The sequence below is a fragment of the Ambystoma mexicanum genome, chromosome 14 (assembly GCF_040938575.1).
Source record: "Ambystoma mexicanum isolate Mex_15411 chromosome 14, UKY_AmexF1_1, whole genome shotgun sequence".
NCBI lineage: Eukaryota > Metazoa > Chordata > Amphibia > Caudata > Ambystomatidae > Ambystoma > Ambystoma mexicanum.
Genome location: NC_090940.1, coordinates 336040538 through 336062898, shown reverse-complemented (window position 1 = coordinate 336062898; position 22361 = coordinate 336040538).

The following is a 22361-nucleotide window of genomic DNA, read 5'->3' as shown; positions in this document are numbered from 1 at the left end:
GGAAGTGGGAAATATAACGTGCACGCCCATGCCGGTTTTGTGCATTTCTACCCAGTTTTCGGACTCTTACGTCGTGTGAAAGCCAGGAGAAGGACCAACATCACAGGGCCTGTCCAGGCCCATCCAGTGCCTAGGCTCAATTTTTGGAACTCCCAGGTCTATCTGGACTGCGGCAAGGTGAATCCACTATTTTCTCTTTGTCTCCTTCATCATCAAAGCGCTGTGGCTTCTTCGTTGGTTCCTTCATCATCAGGTTTGGCTGCATGTTGTACCTCCATTGGTGCCCTGCCTGGAAAGGAAGGAGTTTGAGTTGCGGCCCTCAGGACAATAGGTGGGGGGGTGCCTGTGCGCTCAAACCCATGGGTGACTCTGATGATTCGGACAGTGGTGTTGCAGCTGCGTCGCTTCCCCGCGATCGTGGCCAGGCAGCTGCTCAACAACAGCCTGTCCTACCTCCGGTGATCCAAGCCCCTGCAGGACTGCTACCTGGACAACCCGGGCTTCCCATCATGGCCCAAGCACGAGCACCCGCGGCCCATGCCGCCCTGCAGCCCATTCCCGAGTTCGACGCATCGGGCCCACCCTCAAGCATGGGGCCCCGATGGAGAAGATGGGTGAGTCGCCTCGACATGTATTTCAGGGCTGCACAGGTGACGGATGACGACAGCAGAATTGCCACCATGCTGTACTCGGCAGGACCTGCAGTCCAGGAAGTATTTGAATCACTTACACCCATTAATAACTCTTACGATGCGGCCAAGGCGCCACTCCTTGTGCACTTCCTCCCCCTTGCAAACGTGGATTATGAGAGGTTTGTCATGCTCTCGGCTAAGCAGAAGGAAGAGGAGACACTGGACACTTTCTACGGTCGCTTACACCGCCTCTCCCTCGGATGTGTATGGGGAGACGCAGACGACATGATGCGTACGATGCTGATCCAGGCATGCTCCTCTGGCAAGCTCAGGAGGCAAGTCCTGAGAGAGCCAGGCATCACGCTGCCCCGCATACTGGAGCTGGGCAGATGCCTCGAGGTAGCGGAGGCCCGAGCCAGCAAGATGGAAGCAGGGTCTCGGTCGGTGAGATCAGAGGAAGTGTGTGTTGTGTGGCGAGGTGGCCGAGGTGTGAGACGCCCAGGTGGAGGACCCCGAGACAGGGCAGGAAGAGGTGGGGAGTCGTGCCAGAAGTGCGGGTACGACCTCCCTCACATGACAGAGTGCCCTGCGGTTGGAAAAACCTGCGGGAGGTGTGGACTGGCCGATCACTTCTCGAGGGTATGTCGTGCGGCCATGCCAGTGATGGTGCCGAGGGGTCAGGCACGGATGTGGACTCCGCGCCAGAGCCAACCGCCCAGTGTAGCCCAGGTGGAACAGGGTGAGGCCGAGCCCCAGGCTGAGGGAGCTGAGGAGGAAGACGAAGAGAACGTCTTTTTTGTCTCCAGCGTAGAAACACTCAAGAAAAAAAGCAGGAGACAGCCGAGATGTGTAGTGGAGATCAACCACTCCCCGGTCCCGGTGCTCGTGGACACTGGCGCCTCCGTCAACGTGATGGCCAGAGGACATTTTGACTCTCTCAAACCCCTCCCGGGTCTGGCCACACCGAAGGCCCGCATATTTGCGTTTGGGGGCCAGGAACCGATACCGCTGGACGGTGCCTTCGTGGCTGATGTGGAACATGATGGCTCACATATCAAGGCTCGATTCTACGTGACCCCGGTGAGCAGCAATACCTTGCTCAGCTGTGCGGCTGCAGAGGCATTAGGGATCGTAAGTTTTGCATACTCCGTCCACCTGGAGGATATCCATGATCTCCTGGACAAGTATGCTGCCCTCTTCAGCGGCATCGGAACAATGACGGGGGAACCCATTCGACTACACATCGATGAGTCGGTACAGCCCATCGCACTGAAACACCGCCGAGTACCCTTTCACTTAAGGGGGCTGGTAGATAAGGAGCTGGACAATTTGGTGAGCCTGGATATCATCGAGAAAGTGGAAGGCCCAACCCCTTGGGTGTCTCCGATCGTGGTGGCCAGAAAGCCCAAGCAACCTGACTCAGTACGCATATGCGTGGACATGAGGCTCCCGAACAAAGCGATCAATAGGGAGCGGCATCTTACGCCAACGATCGATGACATCATTGCTGATGTTCAAGGGGCTCGATTTTTCTCCAAACTGGACCTCCGAGCCGGCTATCACCAGGTCGTCCTTCATCCAGAGTCCCGGTACATAACAACTTTCACCACCCACCGGGGTCTGTATCGATATAAGCGGTTGAGCTTCGGAGTGTCGTCTGCCGCTGAAGTGTTCCAAAATATCATCAGGGGCGCCCTAGCAGATCTGGAGGGCGTCCTTAACATTAGCGACGACATTTTGGTGTTCGCCAAAACCGAAGTGGATCACATGAAGAGGCTGGGAAAGACTTTGGAACGACTTCAATCTCTGGGCCTCACCCTTCACCCGGAAAAGTGTGAATTCATGCGCTCCTCCATTGAGTTCTTCGGCTTCATACTCAAGGAGGGGGGGTGTCGCCAGACCCGAAAAAGGTCCAGGACATCAAAGCGGCGAAAGCCCCCGAGTCGGTGACCGACGTGAGGAGTTTCCTGGGGATGGTAACCTACTGTGGGCGGTTAATCCAGAACTTAGCGTCGAGATCTGAACCGCTCCGGGCGCTGACCAAGAAGGAATCACCATGGCAGTGGGGCCCCCTTGAACAGGCCGCCTTCGAGGACATTAAGGGTGCCCTCACAGCGGAGGACACTATGGCGTTTTTTGACCCCGCATTAGAATCGGAGATCGTGGTCGATGCAAGTCCTTTCGGGTTGGGAGCGGTGCTGACGCAGGTGGACCGCAACGGGAGTGTTCGACCTGTGGCATATGCTAGCAAAGCCCTCACCGAGACTGAACAGAGGTACTCCCAGATCGAGCGGGAGGCCTTGGCGGTGCTGTGGGGCTGCAGACACTTCCGGCTCTACGTCTTGGGACGCCCGGTGACGGTGGTTACTGACCATAAACCACTGCTTCCGGTACTGGTGGGCTCCTCTTCGAAACCACCGGCGAGAATCGAGAGGTGGATGCTCGCCCTCCTGGAATATTCTGTTACCCTGGTGTACAGGCCAGGGGCCAACAATGCCGCGGACTACCTCTCTCGTCATCCGGGAGTGGGCGGGGGAGAGGGGTATGACACCTGTGGAGAAGAAGCGGACAGTCATGTTCGTATGGTGGTGGAAGCGGCAACACCAAATGCGATGTCCCTAGAGGAGTTGGAGGCTGCGGCGGCTGAGGATGAGTGCTTTCGAATTCTAAAAGACTCAATGCGTAATGGGTCGTGGAAGTCCATCCTCGAAGCGGTGGCCGGGCGCACGCAAGAAGCCAAAACAGTATTGGAGCAGTTGTGGAAGGTGAAGGAGGAGCTGTCATTCTCGGACTCGGGGCTGCTACTCCGGGGTGACAGGATTGTTGTTCCGCAGTCAAAGGTGAGCGATGTGATCCATCTCGCCCACCATGGACATCAGGGCGCCGCCAAGACCAAGGCGCGGCTCCGTTCGAAAGTCTGGTTTCCAGAGTTAGAGAGAAGGGTGGATGACTTTGTGGCGGCCTGCGTGTGGTGTCAGGCGGCCTCCCCTCTGCAACGAGAACCTGCCATTGAGGCAATGCCCCGAGGCACGAGGCCGTGGGAGATCGTCCACGCCGACTTTGGCTCAACATCAGTGGGCACCCATTTCCTGGTGATAGTCGATGAACACTCAAGATACCCGGAAGTCGAGTTCGTTGACTCAGTGGCCTTTGAGCATGTGGTGGTAGCGATGGAGAAAATATTTGCGGCCCATGGTTTTCCCCACACCCTATGCTCCGACAACGGATCGCCCTTCCAAAGTGAGCGATTCTCCGAGTTGCTGGAGAGCTGCGGAATACAACACCGGAAGATATCCCTCCTGTGGCCCCGAGCGAACGGGGATGCAGAGAGACTGATGCAGACCCTGAACAAAATCTTCCGAATTGCTCAGGGGCAGGGTCAGTCCTTACAACGTGCCCTCTATCAGTTCCTTCGGGTGTACCGAACCACCCCACATGCAGCCACGGGAGTGGCTCCGGCAGAGGTGTTATTCAAGAGATGCCCCCGGGGGTTGTTGCCGGAAGTTGGGGAGAAAGAACCGGGGGTCATCGATAATGAGCGGGTGGAGGCTCAAAGGCGAGTCCGAATTGAACAAGAAAACCTGCGCCGGGGTCTCCGCCCTCAGAGACTTGAACCAGGGGATGAGGTCCTCATCCGCAATCGACACCCCCATGGGAAGCTATCACTCCCCTATGAACTGGAACCCTTGGATGTAGTGGCGGTGAAGGGGTCCATGGTGACGGCCTCGGATGGACGATCAGCTGTCACCCGAAACGTGAGCTTCTTCAAGAAGCTGGGTGATCCACGAACTACACCCCGCCCGAACCGGATCCACCAGACATGCCTGCTGACGGAGGTCTCTGTGACGAGGTGCCCGAATCCCCAGTCCGGGGAGAAGCGGCGGAAGGACGTCACGTGCCGGAGGTAGGCGGGAGGTACCCCTAGAGGACTGGGCGAGGGAAACCCGCCTACCTCAGCGAATATGTCGTGGGACAATTGGCTAGTGAACTGGGATGAGCGGATCTGGGTGGATGACATTAAAGGGGTTTCTTTGGGTGTGCAGTAGTGTTTACAGTAGATGTGTGGTTTTCTAGTTAATAAAGTTAATGTTATTGTGTTCTGTTGTTCCTCCCGGAAAAGGAGGAGTGTGGCGCTGCCCGATGACGGGCTCACGCGGCGGCGTGACGTATCACGCCGCCGCAGTGCGTATAAATAAAGGGGGCGTTCCTGGCCGCATCAGAGCGACCGGGAAGCCCGAACTGAAAGGACTGGTGCCCGTGTGAGTCCTTGGGTGGAGGGGCTTACGGGACCGCGTGGGGGCTCTGACCCGCCCCCAACAGTACCCAAAGAAGAAAACGAGGACAGCAGCACCCGATAAAGTGGACGGGTGGAACAGGGGGCAGGACACTGGCAGTTCTCACCCATGTTTCCAGCCATCTGATTGATTGAGTTCCCTTTCCTGCTTCCACATGTTTGTCCTGAGAGTGTCAGTTGAACATCAGCTAGATTGGACGAGGCTAGCTGATGTGTGGCCCCTTATAATTAATGTGAAACAGGAACTGGAACTTGTGTATGTTATACAATAAAGTGCCTGTACTTTTATACGAGTCCCATTGCTGGCTTGTGACGGAACCACCACATCTCTTTGTAAAAGTGGGTATGAGTGGCAAGCACTCATAAGGAAGCAAGTAAGCAGTGCAATGGAGGGGCAGTAACCAGGGCCTGACCAACTACGGCCCAAAGGTGTCAACAATCTACAGGTGAGCTGCACTGGGGAGAGGTGCGGGCTGCAGTGGAAGGCTCCACTACAACAGCCACTCCGTTAGTAGTCTATGTGTACAGCTTAATGATAAATAGAAAATTGTCAGACCTGGGGCACAGGTCAGCCCCATGTCTCTTCTCTGAGGCAAAAGAAGCTCACTACTGGCAGGATTTGTAGGGTTTCAAATCAGCCCAGAGAAGCTGCTTTGCTTAAAGTAGCACAATTGGTGCTGGCACCAGGTGGAGAAGCAACTGCATTTTAGTTGGCAGTGTCCAGCTATGCTGAGGCGGTCTGCCCTGGAGCACAAGGAGCCGTTAGCAAGTGCTTCAAGCACTGCACAGAATTTGTCTGGCAGTATTGCTGTAGGGAAGTGCAGCTCTTACTTTACCAGTTGGGGCCCTACCTTGGTCCACTGCAATCCATGTTCCTGTCCTCGGTGAGTCATGGTGCCTGGAATGGACCTTACCATTTTTTCAATAAGGGTGTGTGCAAGCAGTTGGTTGGAGGTACCTGGGGCTGCAGTGGAGTATCACTGAAGAGAGCTAATTGGATCCTGCAGCTCTGAGCAGTTTGGCATCTACAGGGATCTGATGATGCATGTGGAGCGTGGATAATCACTTCTAATGCCCATCTTCCCTGCATGAGCCCTCTATCAAAATGTTCTGCTGCTAGTATTGTAATTCCTCACTGAAGAGGAACGAACCTAAACCAAAGCGGAACCTTGTTTTTTGATTCTCAGGCATACTCTTTCCTTTCCGCAGACTCCGCTTGCCTTCCCCTCAGGCTGCTGAGTCGAGTGATGGACAGCAGTATATATGCAAGTGAAGTGGCCCAATGATGTTGCAGCACGCACTGGCGTTCCACAGACCACATAAAGTTACTATGCATACACCAAAAAAGTAATAAATACATGAGCAAAAACGTTAGAAACAGTAGCATGTTGGCATGTGATCCACATACACTCCACATGACCAGTGGTTGTCCTGCCTGCAGGTGGTGCCTGCAGAACTTCTTGGGACAAATAAGGGTCAGGAGCATGTTGGAACCCTACTATCCAATGTGGTTTTCCATGTAGCTGCACCATGGGTTCGTCACTTTGGTGCAGGTAGTATTGCCATGGATTGGAGCTATCCATGTTTCCTCGCCCACAATGCCCTAGACGCGTTCGGACATTTCCCCTGATGAGTCATGTCTCTATGTTCTATGTTGTGGCCTTGCAGGAGTGCTGTAGCCCTGCATTAATGTAGCCTCTAATGCAAGCTTTATTCTTTGTTCAGCCGGGGAATAGGTATATGCATGGCTATAGTTGTAGGTCTAGCAAAGTAATGTTAGGTATAGGCTTAGGCAAAGAATTGAAATCAAATACAGTGTAGGTTATAGCATCTGGATCGATGGTTTCTACAGTTAAATATTTGGATAGAATGGTTTCTGTGTACTGCATCAGGAGGTAACGAAGCGCTGTTGGTGTCCAAGTTGTGATAAGAGTGGTATGTGTGTGTGGCGATTTGATGTGCTAAGTGCTAATGGGTGCATTTAGTGACAGAGTATGTATCTGGTGACACCAATAGATGCATCTGGTGGATCAGTGTGTGTCTGGTGGCATGGAAATACCACCAAAGAATTGTGTTAAAGAGAGAGTATACTTTGAGTTGTTCATAGCAAGTGCCAGAAAATATTGCACACCAAATAGGGGCACATCATAGCTACTGGAAATGTATAATAGAATAATTCGAATGTTCATCTACTCATAACATTGCAACTTTTAGCCCAAATTCTAACACTTTCTGACACCATTGATCCAGCAATGTAACCAATGTGATCATTCTCTTTTTAAAGATATCTAGGCAGGCTTGATAAACATTGTTATGCAAATCCTTAAACCTGCATGACTTGTTTATTTTTTGTAACATGGGTTTTACTTTTGAAATCTTAATGTGTTGAATGAAGATGTAAGGTTGGAGAATGTCTTAATTGTGGTTTGTAAAATATGCTTCATGTATATTTAATGAATTGTGAAGTTTGTGATGTTTATGATAAACATTTATACAATCTAATGAATTCCAAAATTACGAACATTTAGGTAGGAATACTTTCTTCTTGAAGAAACACATGCTACTTTGGAGACACAACAACTAAGCCTTTTTATGCTGAATTGCTTTAGAACACTTTTTGATGAGTTTCGTTTGAAGCACTTTTCTTTGCAACATTAACCTTTATGAGGAAAGATATTACACTGATATCTTCCCACCCCAGCGAGCAGCGAGATATTATCATGAACGAAAAAAAGATCCATTTTCTACTACTTTATCTTCTTAGAGTAGTTGTTGTTATAACATTTTCAGGGAACAATATTTTCATTCTTTATGAGTTGTGGTTACTTTTACGATTTCTCCTGGCCCTGCTGTTCTGTTCATAACTCTTCCTACAGAATGACACATCACTGCCATTTCTTGAGATTAGCGGTGATATTTGGAGTAAAGAATAGGGCTACTGAGAGCCGTTATCGCGCTTCTCTGTATGTGTCCATAAGCAGTTAATCTCCAATTGCTGTGAACGCTCGGGTAAAAGCATCGCTTTACCCAGAGGATTTCTTGAATTCTCTTAGCGTTGCAAAATAGAGATTTGCGACCATCGTTGTTGCTGGTCCCTTTGCCAACTTGTGTCTTGTATGTGTACGTGCCCTTCAAGAGTATTTTTTGCAATATTGTTTAGCATGAAGCACAGAGGGCACAAGTGCATACTACTCATTTGTAGACGTTCAGGATAAATATGTGTTTTTTTTTTTTTACATATAAGGCTGGCAGCAGCCAATAGGTGAACTTTCCACTTTACTTCACTTTGGAAGTAATTGTTTGATTTACTCAGAGGAGTTCACATAAAAAAGCTGCTTTACAGAAATATTCCATCCAATAAAAGGTTGATGACTGGAAGTTCAAATCAATGTTTCCCTTTCAAGTACTTTACTTTTGGAATCTAAGCACTTTCCCTGGGGTGTCCATTCACCCAGGCATCCAGAGCAAAGGATGGACAGAGCATACATGTTTCCGTTTCATTCTTTGCTCCCTATTATACCTGGTTCCAGCTCCTCGAATTGCCCTGCTGCTACTGCTGTGTCATACTGAAAGCATGTTGTAACTTCTGCGTCACCTCCCGCCTTTTGCACCAGTGAACCTTGTAAGGCGCTCTGAGCCCCTCTGGGTAGGGCCAGACCTGAACAAGAATTCAAATAAGTAAATAGAGATGAATCATTTAGTCATCAAATCTATGAGGCAGTTTAACAATAGAGTTGTATCCACGTGTGTGTAGAGGGCTTGTGTGAGTGGAGAAAACCAACAGATTCTGTGCTTGGGGGAATTCCTTGCCACTACCTGCGCAAAAAGCGTATCTTAAAGCAGCATTACATTGAGACTCTGACTGAGCACAGTATGCAGCCTGGATAATGTCTGCCACCGAACAAAACACTCAATGATTCACAATGGCATGTGCTCTGATCTCCAACAGATCTGAAACACTCTCCACTGCCTGTGCTCCCTCCTGTTACTAGCAGACACAGGGGACAGCACAGTGCAGCTCAGGGCCTGCAAAATACCCAGACAGCAAATTACATCGGCAGGTAAATGACAGCAAGCGTAATAAACACAATGCCTGTTTATTAATTTCTGTGCCATTTGGGATTTGTTTCCTGGACTGAGCATAGTTGCAATCATACAATTCACTGCCAATTTCCCTTGCTCAGGGGAGGACTGCCAACTACTGGACTGGGGCAAGTACAATTTTCTGGCCCACAGTTCAGTGGTCCAAGCTCACAATGTAGCAGCTCCATCTTCCAGAACAACTAAACTCAATACCAACCTCCCCCCACCACCACATACTCAAATATATAAAGTGGACATTATTGACATTACCTTCCTTTTATGTAACAGACCTTTCTGTTATGCTTGTGTTTTCTTAGAGACCCAGGCTCCAAGGAACCAACTCACATAGCAAATGTTGCAAAATGGTGAGACAAGGGTAATATCATTTGGTGAAATAGGAACGCTGGAATATGACAGCAGGCTTCATTTCCTCCCATTGCAATCCAGCTCATCCCATCTTTGATTGTAGACCAATGTAAAGAGTTGGAGAAACTAGAAAATGCATTGGTAGAGCAGAGTCACCGGGCCTGGCTTCGTTTTTAGAGCCAAACATGTGCTGGCACTGCAAAACACCCTTACCTGGCTTCCTGCCTCCCCACTGCATGCTACAAAAGCCATACCTGGCGACCCACACCACATGAGAACCTCACTTGTCATACTGCACCCCCACCATATAAATGGTTAGTATGTATTCATGGAGTAACATACAGATTTTAAACCCATGTCAGTGAGACGTTCCCTATAGACAATTCAAGAAAACAAGGCACAGTGATGAAAACATTTTTGCTCAGGATCACATAATGTGTCAAGTGTGGAAGGTGGGGACTTAAGCCCTAGCTTCCTGGTTCCATAGTTTGAAATGTAGGCATCAGAGGTGACTTTACTTTCTCCTCTTCCTTTTTCAATATTAGAATCAACAAAACTCTTTTTGTAAAGTTGTTATTCATGGGCTAAACTAGTCCACTGCTCAAGAGATATGTCTTTCAAAGCACCAAGTCACATGATAAAGCAACCTGAAAAATTACAGGCAAAGTCTTAATTGAAACATATGTTAATTAAGCAAGTATTTTAGTTATTTATTTACAAAAACCACAGGGAAATCAATGAATTTTTGGCACAACAATGCTTACAAAATGTACCCCTGATAACAGAGTGGAGGACATTGGTCCTCTAGAATGGGGTGAGAGAATGTGACTTGAAGACCAGATGTTGCAGGGGAAGGTGGAAACATAATCCAGGGACGAGGACAGGAAAGAATGAGATAGGAACAGGATGATGGAGGAAGCGCTGAATTAAGCTTGGAGCGGTGATGAGAAAAGTGCACTAGGGTTTCCCATGAACGTTGGGGAGAGAGGAAAATAGGGTGATGCAGTAGTATAGAGTGCTAGGAAACACGTTCTTCGGAAAACAAGGAGAGCTTTGAGGTTGGATTTAAAAAGTAGTAGAGTTGAAGTAGTGCAGAGAGGGAGAGGAAGAACATTCCAGAGTAGGGGAGTGAGGAGAGAGAAAGAGACTCAGTGGTAGCAATGAAGTGACTTGAAGATGATTGTGACAAGTGAGGAATAGAGTAGGGAGTGAGATGAGCAGACTACTATGGTGGGGAAGTCCATGGATAGTTTTGAAGATGATGAAAGGATGTTTAGACTTAGCCCTTTGTTTCATAGGTAGTTAATCTAGTGACAGCCAGAAGATGTAGAGGTAAAGCAGGATAGGTTGAAAAGTGTACACACCGCAAAGTTGAGGACTTTGTCCATAGGTGACAAAGCATAGTTAGGAAGGCCATAGAGGAGACTGGGACAGTAGTCTGATCTAGAAAGGACTAAGGAGGATATTAGCTGTTTCGCATAATGGAAAGTGCGGTGTGCGCAGTGTGTTTTGGTGTGTCAGTGAGTCATGACACCACGCTGCAAGCTGCTTCCCTGGACTTTCTGAAGTCTTTCCATCATCTCGACTGTGTTTCCTTGTTTTAGTGCTGGGGTATACCTGCTCTGCTCGGTGGACACAAAACAACTATTTGGGGATCTGTGGTTCCTGAGGATCATAACGAAGACCATTATGATCTGCTCCCATCGAGTCGACATTCAACTTTACCCTTCACTGGTGAGAAACACATTGATGCCATTGCTGTAAACTGTCTCGGAATCTTCCCCCACAGTTGACTTGGTATTCAACTTTAGTCTGTATCGGAGTGGGGACTGGTGTCCCCAGACTCCAGATATCCTTCCCCAAACACTTCAACTCTGTTTTAACTCTGTGCAGCTGTACCAAGATGAAGCGCTGAGCAACTTACACAATTGCCACGTGAGCCACTTAGCGTGGTGCGTTGGCACGACAAGAAAACATGGCTACCTTACTGCTGGCTTCCCCGCCTCTACAGACTTGTTTGCCAATGACAGTGGAGGGTGACACACATATCTGCATTATACCAGACAAAACCCATATGGGCACTGACTTTAAGCAGATGACACTGTCCACTGTTCAGGAAAAAATAAAACAGCCACTCAGTCCAGGTTTGTCCACAACGTCCTGTAAAGCTGATAGATAAGTTGGACAAAAAGAAGCCAGATGGCAAGATCACCGATTTCTATCCAGCGCAGGGCTACAACGAGTAAAGCGAGATGATCGTTCTCTGCTCTAATTTAGCTGAAGAGCTAACTGCATCTATTCCTTGTCTCGGCTCAAAAACCATTGAGACAGTTGTTAAAGCCCTGATTGTTCTAAACTTGGGTGATTATCTGGATTTTGCAGTGAATGCCGCCAGCTTACCCATAGAGAGTGACTCCTTCTCGTTCCTTCCTCTCAGTTAGGATCTGAGGGAGCTTGAAGAACAAGAAGAACAAGGTAAACAAAATGACCTAACACAATTTCCAAAGGGGGCAGACCCTGTGATTCTAAAGCTGACCACTAACAATCAAAATTTTCTCGCCCAACCCCCACCTGGATCTATTGAAAGAGAATTCTTTAGAGGCAGATATGAGTCAGCACTCACTGCATTCACCGAACTGTGATGTTTAAGCTGATAATCTTGAGGACATAACCTTACACACACACAAGATGAAAATGGTAGTTGTTCCTCAGCCACTATGATCTCAGTCTTGGAGACACTTCTGATGCAACTCTCCAATAAAAGTGACACCACGAACTCCAAGCTAAATAAACTCTGCAGTAACTTTGAAAAGGTTATAGCATCATTAGACAGTCTTCATAAGCGTATGAATGCATTTATCGGCCTTAGTGACAAAATCAGTAACAACGTCAGTAATTTAGTAAGCTCCTCCCAGGAGCAAGAACAACAACCTGCATTGAATCATAGTTGAAAGAATAGTGGGAATGACTTGGACTCAAATGCATGCTATCAACGAAAAAAGAGGAGAGTGGCAACGCAGGCTGCCATGTATGAACCTCTTTCAGATAATACTAAGATGATCAACAAAAAACAGTCTCAGGCAAAGTTAGCTGAGGCTGGAAAAGCTGAGCCTCTTCCAACCAATGCAGAGATAACCACAGCTGGAGCCAACCTCACCCCAAAAAAATCCATAGTGGCTTCTGTTTCTCTAAATTGTGTGTCACACGCATCGCTAACGATTCTATAACTATACTATGATACCACAACTACCACCAATGTAGGTGCAACAGAACCACAACAGCATGTGAAGTCGGTCGAACCACTCGTTCATCCTCAGTCTGATATTCAGACAGTTGTCACAATATAGAGGACTTCCCCACCAATCAGGTGTCCATGGGACTGGGAATGAACTTGCACCCTGAAGCCTCTGACACTACGACTCAAGTAGACTTGAGGGACATGGAGAAAGCTGATAATCCCAGAACTAAGTTCCCAGTTGCAGCATACACTGTCAGCACTCTGAAGATCCAAAACGTCTTCTGCAATGGCCGGCACTTTTTCCTTAATTGTTCTTGTACAATGGACCTGCTACACAATGTCATCCCACTATGATACAGCAACAGCGGTGATATTGACACAGCAGACATACGAGAAGATGTCAGTTATGCTGCTTCAATTGTTTGCTTCTTCTCTGAGTCCACTCTTTTGTATATTCTGGATCAATGCTTCTCTCTCTACAAATTAGGATATGAATGCTCTATGATTCAGATGAAAGATCCCAACTCACATGGACCCACTGGTATGGCACGCAGGGAGGTAAGCTATAATGGCCAAATTCCTGTGCAGCCGAATACTGCTAAAGTACTAAATACCAGCTAGTACTGTACCTGTGTCTAGCTCCAATACATCTCTTACGAGACATGGCACAACCAACGATGGGACCAGTGACAAAGTTGACACAGCCATAGATGAGCCACATTGGTCATGGCTGGCCAATATGCTAGCAAGATGTTGTGACCCGCGACCCTAACCTTGGCTTAACACCCCAGTTTCTCTTGCTAAGTTGGAACACTCGTGGCTCTTCCTATTTATTTAGTGAAGATGGTCTATTGGCTGAAATAGACCGGTTGAACATAATAGCTTTACAGGAAACATGGCTGACTAACAGGCTTGTTTTGGATGGGTGGCACTTGTTAACTCGCCCTGCTACACAAGGTACAAGAGGTCATTATAAAGGGGCGTTGTTACTGAGCATAAGAAAACCTCATAGTTTGGAAGAAGTCTCACATCCCTCTATGAATATTCTTACTGGGAAAGTAATCTTTCCCCAAGACTCCCTCCAAACTCAAACTTGGGAGTTCTTCATAATTATTTTCTATGTACCCCGTACGACAAGTAACATAGGGTAGTGATGAGGGAGCTTGAGGACACGCATGGTCATATGAAGAAACAAGTACAATACTGGTCTGTGGTGAATTCAATGCAAACATTACATCTCATGCTTCTTCTGAGAACAGGGACATGTGTTCTGATCCACTGCCCCCTATGCCCAGATCAATCAGGGATAAACAAGGGTCACATTGGGGATGCTTGATGGCGTCGGCTGGGCTCACTATGATTAATGGAGCGGTTCCATCTGATTCCCCTGCTAAATGTACCCGTGTGGGTGGCACTGTGAGTAGTGTATTGGATTATGTCTTTGTAACTAATCGTGAGACTATGATTGATGACGTGTGTATCGCACCACCATGAAAGCGATCATTATCCCCTCATAGTACTTTTATACCTTCCAGGGCTATCCACCTGCACTACGAAAATTGGCCAACTGTCTGTAAATTCTACTCTGAATTGGAGTTCCTGGAACAACCTGTAGCAATCCATGCTCTAAGCCCTTTTTTGGGGCTTTTGAAGAAACCGGCGTATTGAAGAATGTTGAGTCTGCAACCTTAGCCCTTGACACATTTGCAGCCATGGTGGAGAGTTTCAGCTCTTGCGCTATGGTTAAACGTAAGCCTGTCGGTAGGGTAGGCACCAATTTTGACAAAAAACATAGGCATCCCTATGATAGGGCTATACGAGACAGCAAAAGAGCCCTAAGGAGTGATTTACACACTCTAGCAAAGATTGATCTGGAACCTATTGAACATAGTTGAAAAAACAAAGACATAAAAAATAGACGCAGACGTGGACTCGAGCGCACGGACGAGCAAGAGTAAGAACTTTTCAGTTTGGGATTGAACCTATGACTTTGTTCACATGCTTAACGAATACTTACTAATCAAGGCAAAACGATTGGCCCTGATTTGAGAAAACGGTGGTTTCTGCCGAAACATGTGTTATCACAAAGGGCAACTGTACAGAAATATAAAGTACCACTCAATAAGTATTGAAGTGGTCTTCGCATGAATAACTGTGTGGACCTCTTTTTTCTTTTCATGGCGCATGAATCTAATAAGAAGTAACACCACAAGTGCAACATTATTTGTAAAGCGGATTGGAGGAACCACTAGTCTCCGCTTGGTTACCGTATTCATGCGACAAAGCTTGATTTCAATTTGTTACAATTCATCAGGGCACTAAGGTCTACTTATTAGTATCCACATTGAATGGTTCCTCAGAGACCTCTCATAAAAAATCGATACTCCAAATGGTTGAGAAGACATAAATATCTGATTGAGTGGACTAGGTGGAAAGCTCTGGTATATGCATCCCAAACCAATGATTGCCGTGAGTTCAGGCAGATTATTAGAGAGGGTGTCTCAAAGAACAAGGAAACCAGGGACCTAAATGGTGCCTCAGAATAAGCATGGAAGCTGCACCTTGAACAGGAATTTGGGGCCGCACAGGGGGAGTAATGGAGCAACGATGTACAAAGAGCCAAATGATCTTACCACCACACTTTTAGAGACATTTATAGACTCATTGGTGCTAGTTAGTCCTCCAGGGAACCTGGGCATGACAGAATTTGTAGCTCTCTTATCAGATCTGCCTCCAATGTTTGGTCTGAGGCATTGCACATGCTCTTCTGCCCCATTAGTGTTAACCAGAAAATCCCATCCTCCTGGAGTGATAGTATTATTGTGCCTGTTTTTAAGAAGGTAAGTTTAGCTGATCAAGGCAATTACTGCCTACTGGCGATGTTGGATGCACCGGGCAAGATTTTTGCTCGAGCATCATTACTCGAGTTGGAATCTTTGGCGGAAAGCTGTAATATCAACCCACCTAACCAAACCAGTTTTCGGAAGGGATACAATACGACTACTAACACAATGATTCTCAACACAATTATCCAGCAGGCATGGATGGTAAGGCATAGCACGGTCTACGTGGCATTTATCGATCTCAGCGCCACATTCTAAACTGTGGATCGCAATTGACTCTGGTGTAAGTTCAGCTGGGTGACCATTCCCCCTGGCTTGCTGAGCATGATTATCTCTGTGCATGAGCATACCCGAGTTAAGATCAGACTGAACCAATATTGGAAAACCACCATATGGATAGCAACACACAGAGGCCAAAAACAGGGCTGTAGTCTTGCACCCCTACTTTTCAACCTTTGTCTCTCAGATTTGAGTAATGTCTTGACCATCCCTGCCAAGATTCCACTGAAATTAGGCTCTGTTCCAGTGAAATGGTTGGTCTACGCAGATGATATTTCAGTTCTTGATCTGACCACCCAGGGTTTTGTGTGGGACCGAAGGGCCAATGGGCCACTCTCTACCATCACTTCTCAGTACAAAACTCGGACCAAGTGCCTCTAGCGGTGGGTACGCCCCCCGCCCTTATGCAATGTTAACTTTGGGTTACACTTGCGTAGATGGGACCACCGAGCAGGACACAGGGCATCCATTTTTTGTACCCCCTTCAACTCCATCTTGGTGACCAGGCCTCCCTGCGATAGTACAAAATGCCTCTCTCCCTTTTCCCCGCCACAGTAACTCAGAGCACATGGCCCCCACCCTCGTTCCCACTCCAGCTGGAAAACTCTGCAGCTCCATTCTCACGCTGAAGCCGGAGCTGCTTGCAACAAATAATAAATTTAACACATCCCTTTTTCCTCTGAGATCACTTTCCTGCATGTGAATCAACATGAGCCAAGCACATAGCTCGTCCATCTCCACAAAAGTGTCCTTGTCCTCTTACCCTCGCCAGTTGAAACTTATTGCCATTCTAACCCTGTGTCCTTGCAAGGCATTCCTTTCATGTGCCAGACTGCCAACCATGCTATGAAGCCCATCCAACAGACCCCCAACTAATATTAGACCCCTGCTGCAGTATATCGTGCCCAATACTAACAAATGCCATATACCTGAGATTCTTGTGAGACTAACCCTATAGTTCAATGACAGTATTATAGTGGTCAAGGCCCGTAAACCTGTGACCTGTATAACCCAAATGTTGTAGATGATAAAAACTCTTGAGTGATTAGTACAATGACATGATACACTACTGAGGGTCTTTTGATCAACCATTATTTAGTGCATATTTTCTTAGCTTAGCTTAGATAGTGTCTCACAACGACCTGACCTTCACCCATCCGTAGCACAGATGTCTGACGTCAATCCTCCCGCCAACCAAGCAACCAACCCGGAAGAAGAGATGATCCCCACACCTAAGACACCACCCCGGCTGACCAATCCAGGTCCAACGTAGCATCATATGTTAAAGATGTCAATGTAATATATAAATCTGTTGTAACCTTGATGTGGTCAGAGAGTTCTCAGAGATCTAGATAAACTTTTCCTTGAACTCTCGCAGCCTGCTCTTTTGTGCCTTATTCCCTGTCCAGGGAGTGTCTGTATTATTCATTTTTTCACGTAGAGTCGGGGAGGGCACAAACGTTTGGTGACCACCTGCAACGTGATCGGAGAAGTGCCTCGAGGCCGGCGCTGTGCGGCGAGATCCGGGACGCCCCCCAGCAAAACCATCGCCTCCAAGGCCGACTAGCCTGTGCACACTACGAAGAAGGGTCAAGGGTTCCCGGTTGACGTATACCCGACTGAAAAGCTGATCGCCGAGGCGGGCCACGGCTTGGTTGGGGTGCGAGCCTAGCTGGGGTATCCTAGCCCGAACGGGGTAGATGGCGGCACCGCGTAGCATTGTCTCGTCCAGTGCAGAATAAATAAGTGAAGATACAGAGAAAATAGTAGGAGTCTCGTATATTGAGTAGACTCGGAGTAGTTATTTAGAACATTCTTTTTCTGGGTACGAAACGATTCTTGGAAAAGAGTAAGAGGGTGTACGAGGTGGGGAGTGAATGAGAAGAGTAGGCGAAAAGGGGAAGGGGTTGTAAAAAAGAACAAAACGGGGATAAAACGCACGCAGGTAGTGCATGTGCATGATAAGTGTTATACGTGCTTTTGTGTTCTGTTCATTTTTCGTCAAGGATATCCAAGTACTGTGATTAATTTGTGGTTAAAGTGGCAAAATATGCAAAAATTAACTGTTGAATTTGAACATGCAACAACTATAAGGTTAACGTTGAAAAGTGATTGATATATTTATCTTGATACATATATGTGCATACAAATTACAAGTAACTGAGAAGATTCATGGTGTATTGTCCAGCTAGAAGGAAAGAAAGACTAGTGAAGAAGTGATTAAAGGGAAAGAGAGGTCAAAGGGCAAGTACAGACAAAGGAAGAAAAGGAAAAGATAGCGTCATGGGGGAATAACACCACTAGCACATATCTGTCGCACCTTCCGTTATACAGTGAGAAAATACAAAAACACCACGATCAATGGTTGACGGAGATAAAAGGGGACAGTGTGACGCCAATTTGGCCAGAAGGTGGGTGTTACACTCACCTGGACCCCAGAGGGGTGTCGATCAGACCCGGACAGCTGCAGTCTCCTTCAACATGATGCGTAGTGCAGAGATGGCTGCCTGGACTGGCCCGCCTAGTCTTGTCTGCTGGACCCGAAGAAGTATTTTCCTGCAAGTGGAGACAGGGATTAACCACCTGTGGGTTTTAGTGATGGCCTCCCAACTGTTCTCGCTCTCCCCCACTAATCACCTCCGATATCCCTTTAGTAACCTCACCTTATGTTCGTAAAAGATGAGCTCTCCATCCTGCGTGTCTTGCGGGGGCGCGTAGATACCAGTTACTTCACTGGTTTGAAGGCGTTGGGAGAGTTCCGGTAAGTATTGACTCTGAAGTCCCTGGCGGGATTGGTAAGTATCAAGTTCAAAGAGTTCAATGTGCTCAATGTTCACTCTTGTCCCCTTCCTTCCTTAAATTGCAACTGAGTTTGTGAGAAGAAGGTCTCATAGCTGCTGCTGGCGTTCAGGTAAGAGTCTGTGTTACCAAACGCTGTCCGGTAACTATTGCATGCGTTAACGTGTTGTTTTTCTCCCTCTTTACAGATGCGGCATATGAAAATGTGGAGAGTTATGGAATAATACCGCCGGTGGTAAATCAGGTAAGTCTATGGTGGTAAGAGGTTGTATTTGTTGATTCCCTTGGCTCACCTTGTTTTTTCTTGTGTCCCCTAGGTGCCGGATTACGGCGAAGAAATGATGGAGACAGTGCCGGATCGAAAGATGCTGTGAGAACTGGTGAGTATGGCGCCGTGCTGGAGCTGGCGACGCGTGCAGGACTGATGTACTTTCTAGGTCCGGAGATGAAATGGTTCCGGAATTAGGTGAGGAATTTGAAATAAGTTAGTTTTCTAACCTTGTCCTTTTCTTCTTCTTTATTCTAGGAGCTCCGGATTCGAGGTGGGCGTGGCAGAAGACTGGATGCTGGCTGCAGGCACGTGGGCGTGGCAGAAGACTGGATGCTGGCTGCAGGCACGGTGAGCGTCACGCTGCTGGATGCAGAATAACGCGAAGCATGTGCTGCTGTTCGGGAGTGGTTTAAATAGCCTCCAAAGTAGTTCCAGGTAAGAATTTTCCTAGAGCCACGCCCGAGTAAAAAATAGTCCCTGTAACAAAATAGTCCCATCCAGGCCTCATGTAGGTTTGGACTCTTTTGCAGCATGGTCTGCATCAGGTAAGTAAAGTCTATGAGCCTGGCGCCTATGGCGCCAGGACTGATTTCTGTGATGAGCCTGGCGCCTAAGGCGTCAGGACTGAACCCAGACAGCCCCTAGCCGGGGCTGCTGAGGTTTAAACAAATGTCTGGATGCCTGCTCCCGGAGCTGAGGGCCTTGGTCCTGACAAAAGAGTATTAGATTTAGTATCCACACACTTGTTAGCAAGGTATAAGGGGAAACAACTACAAAATAGAAGGGAAGTACTAGACTTGTGGCGAATGTTTGAAGAAGTTACACCTACAGCAGAGGTAAATAAAGAAAGAACAAACGAAACACAGAAAACGCAGGAAGAGGTAAGCGGAACACCAAAGGGCGAGTGCACAACCACTACAGCTGAAGGCGATACAACCAAAATATATCCTTTAATGTCAAGGCCAGCAGTAGGATACAGTGAGCCCCTGTACATACCAGCATGTCCCACCCCCGCACCCACAACCGGAGCAGTTGTCACAGCACCACCACCCTTTGATAAAAGAGGTTTGTATGGCCCAACAAGTGCACCCCCCGTGAATTTGGCACACTTTACTGGAGAATTAGACCGCCAGCTAGCGCATGCACAGATGGAAATAACGCGGCTAAGAGCATTGGGGGAGGAGCGGTGCCACCATTATCCATAGCGGATCTAACGCCAACATTGAGCACAGCAGTGGAAGTGGCACAAGCAATATCAGAGCCAGCGCAATCAGTATCATCACAAGGAACACGCATACCACAAGGGCAAGAGAAAGAGTGGCGGTCAGGGGAGTTCCTGTTCCATCTAAATGACAAACCCGTGAGGATTATATGCCCACCCACCACAGAAAGTGAGAGAGGGGAAGGATGTGAAGGGAACAATGAGCAAGAATCAGAAATAGAAGAGGTGTGGACTGACTTAGATGAATATGAAGAGGCAGCTCCCGAGACCGGGTTCCCACTGCCAAACCGCCGTTACCCAGATACAACATCGCCACCACTATGGCAGGTAGACTAAGACAGCGAGGGGGAAATATGGTGGTAAAGTAAAATAAAGAAAGGTGCAGTAAGTAAGGTAGGAAAGAAACACAAGTTACAAATGCCATTGATACATAAAGGAGCAGGTAGGACACACTACATTCCATGGGCTCAAATGGATAAAAACAACTTGCTAAAGGTCCTCCCCCACTATTGGGAGGGGCTGGGAAATGGATACACGCCTTTGAGAAAAACACAGCAGGAGTGCCGCTAGCGATCGGGGATGTGAAGAGTTTATTAGTGTCAGCAATTGGTGACCAAGCAGACGCAGTGTGGGAAAAGGCCGGATTCCCCGGAGTAACGATGAGTTGTGACCGCCACGATGGGTCGGCCTTCAATAACGTTCAAGCACAAGTATGGGATGCATTGAGGCGCACGTTTCCAGATATTCCAGATTTACATTTAGTGATGCAGTGCACAATGGAGGAGAACGAGGATCCTACGCAATTCATACTGCGGGTGCAGGATTTATGGAGAAGCAAAACTGGCACGGCGTGGAACCAGTCCACCGCCTTGTTTTATTTTATCATTAAAAAGGGGCTCCCGAAGGAGGTGCAGAAGGCCTTGGACAAAATAGCTGGGATAGAAGCCAAGGGCTAGCCTGAAATACAGAGTATAATTGTGCACCACTGCAGGAGGATCAAAGAGAGAGAAAAGGAGATAGCACAAAAAAGGCTGGCAGACAAAGCGAAGCTGGTACAGAACAAATTAGTGAAGGTTGCCGCCGTCAACGCCAGCGTAGCCACAGACAGAGAAAATGAGGGGGACGAAGGAGCGGGAAACAGACCAGTCACAATAGCGGCACTGCGGGCCACAGGAGGACAAGGACAGTGGAACGGAGAAGAGCAATACGGTGGACAACAGTGGCAAGAAAGACCAACAAGAGGAAGCGGTGGGTACCGTGGCCAGAGAGGGGGGTTTGGAGGTATGAGAAATAGAGGATTTGGCGGTCAAGGAATGAGAGGCGGACCACAAGGGTCATGCTGGAACTGTGGGAGATGGGGACACTACTCCAGAGATTGCAGAATGCGGCCTTCAGGGTATTTCCAGGATCAACAGCCCATGGAGAACGAACAAGGTTGGGGGTGCCCACACCCAGGTAGCCCCTATGGACTACCAATGGGAAGTGGAGACAGCAAGACCAATGCTATAATGAACCTCAGATGCAGAAAGGACAGCAACCACCAGCACAACCTATGGTAAGACAAAACGCAGTAGGAAGCGCAAACAATAATTGCTATGCAACATCCGCAAACGGTGCGCCCGCACCATACCGAGGCGTGACCGTGATTGGAGACAATGTCTTCTCAGTGCCAGGGCAAGAAAGACATTCAGATTAGGACAGCCCACAGGGAACACTTGCGTGTCCAGTCCTATCCACCACCCTATTTGCAGAAGAGGAACCACTAGTGAGGACAGAGATAGGAAATAAGCAGCTTATCTTTATAGTAGACTCAGGAGCGGAGAAATCATGTCTTATGGAAGGGCGGTTTCTGCTCTCAGGCAGGAATTTAGAGACGCAGGGGTTCTCTGGGGCTATTTTAAAAGTTCCTTACACTAAAGTTTTTGATATAACGGTGGGGGGAAAAACCGTGCGCGCACCCTTACTGCACCACGAAGACATGCCAATCAATTTGCTGGGGAGAGATTTGTTAAGCAAATTAAATATGACCATCTCGTTTACAGAACGAGGAATAGTGTGTTCATCCCCAGGAGTATGCCCAGTACGAGCCATGTTGATGATCAGCACAGTAATGAACGAAGTTGTGGTGCGAGGAATACCCATTGATATAAGTATGTTTATTTATGGCATCAAGGTATTACTGTGAGCGGTGCCAGATATAACGAGAAAAGAATGGAGAACACCATCAGATTTCATATTCCGCCCAATTGCACACACAGACGTCGTGCCAGGCACGATAATGTCCATAGACATTGAGGCAGTTCAAGTATCCAGCAAACGTATTGTGGTCATAGG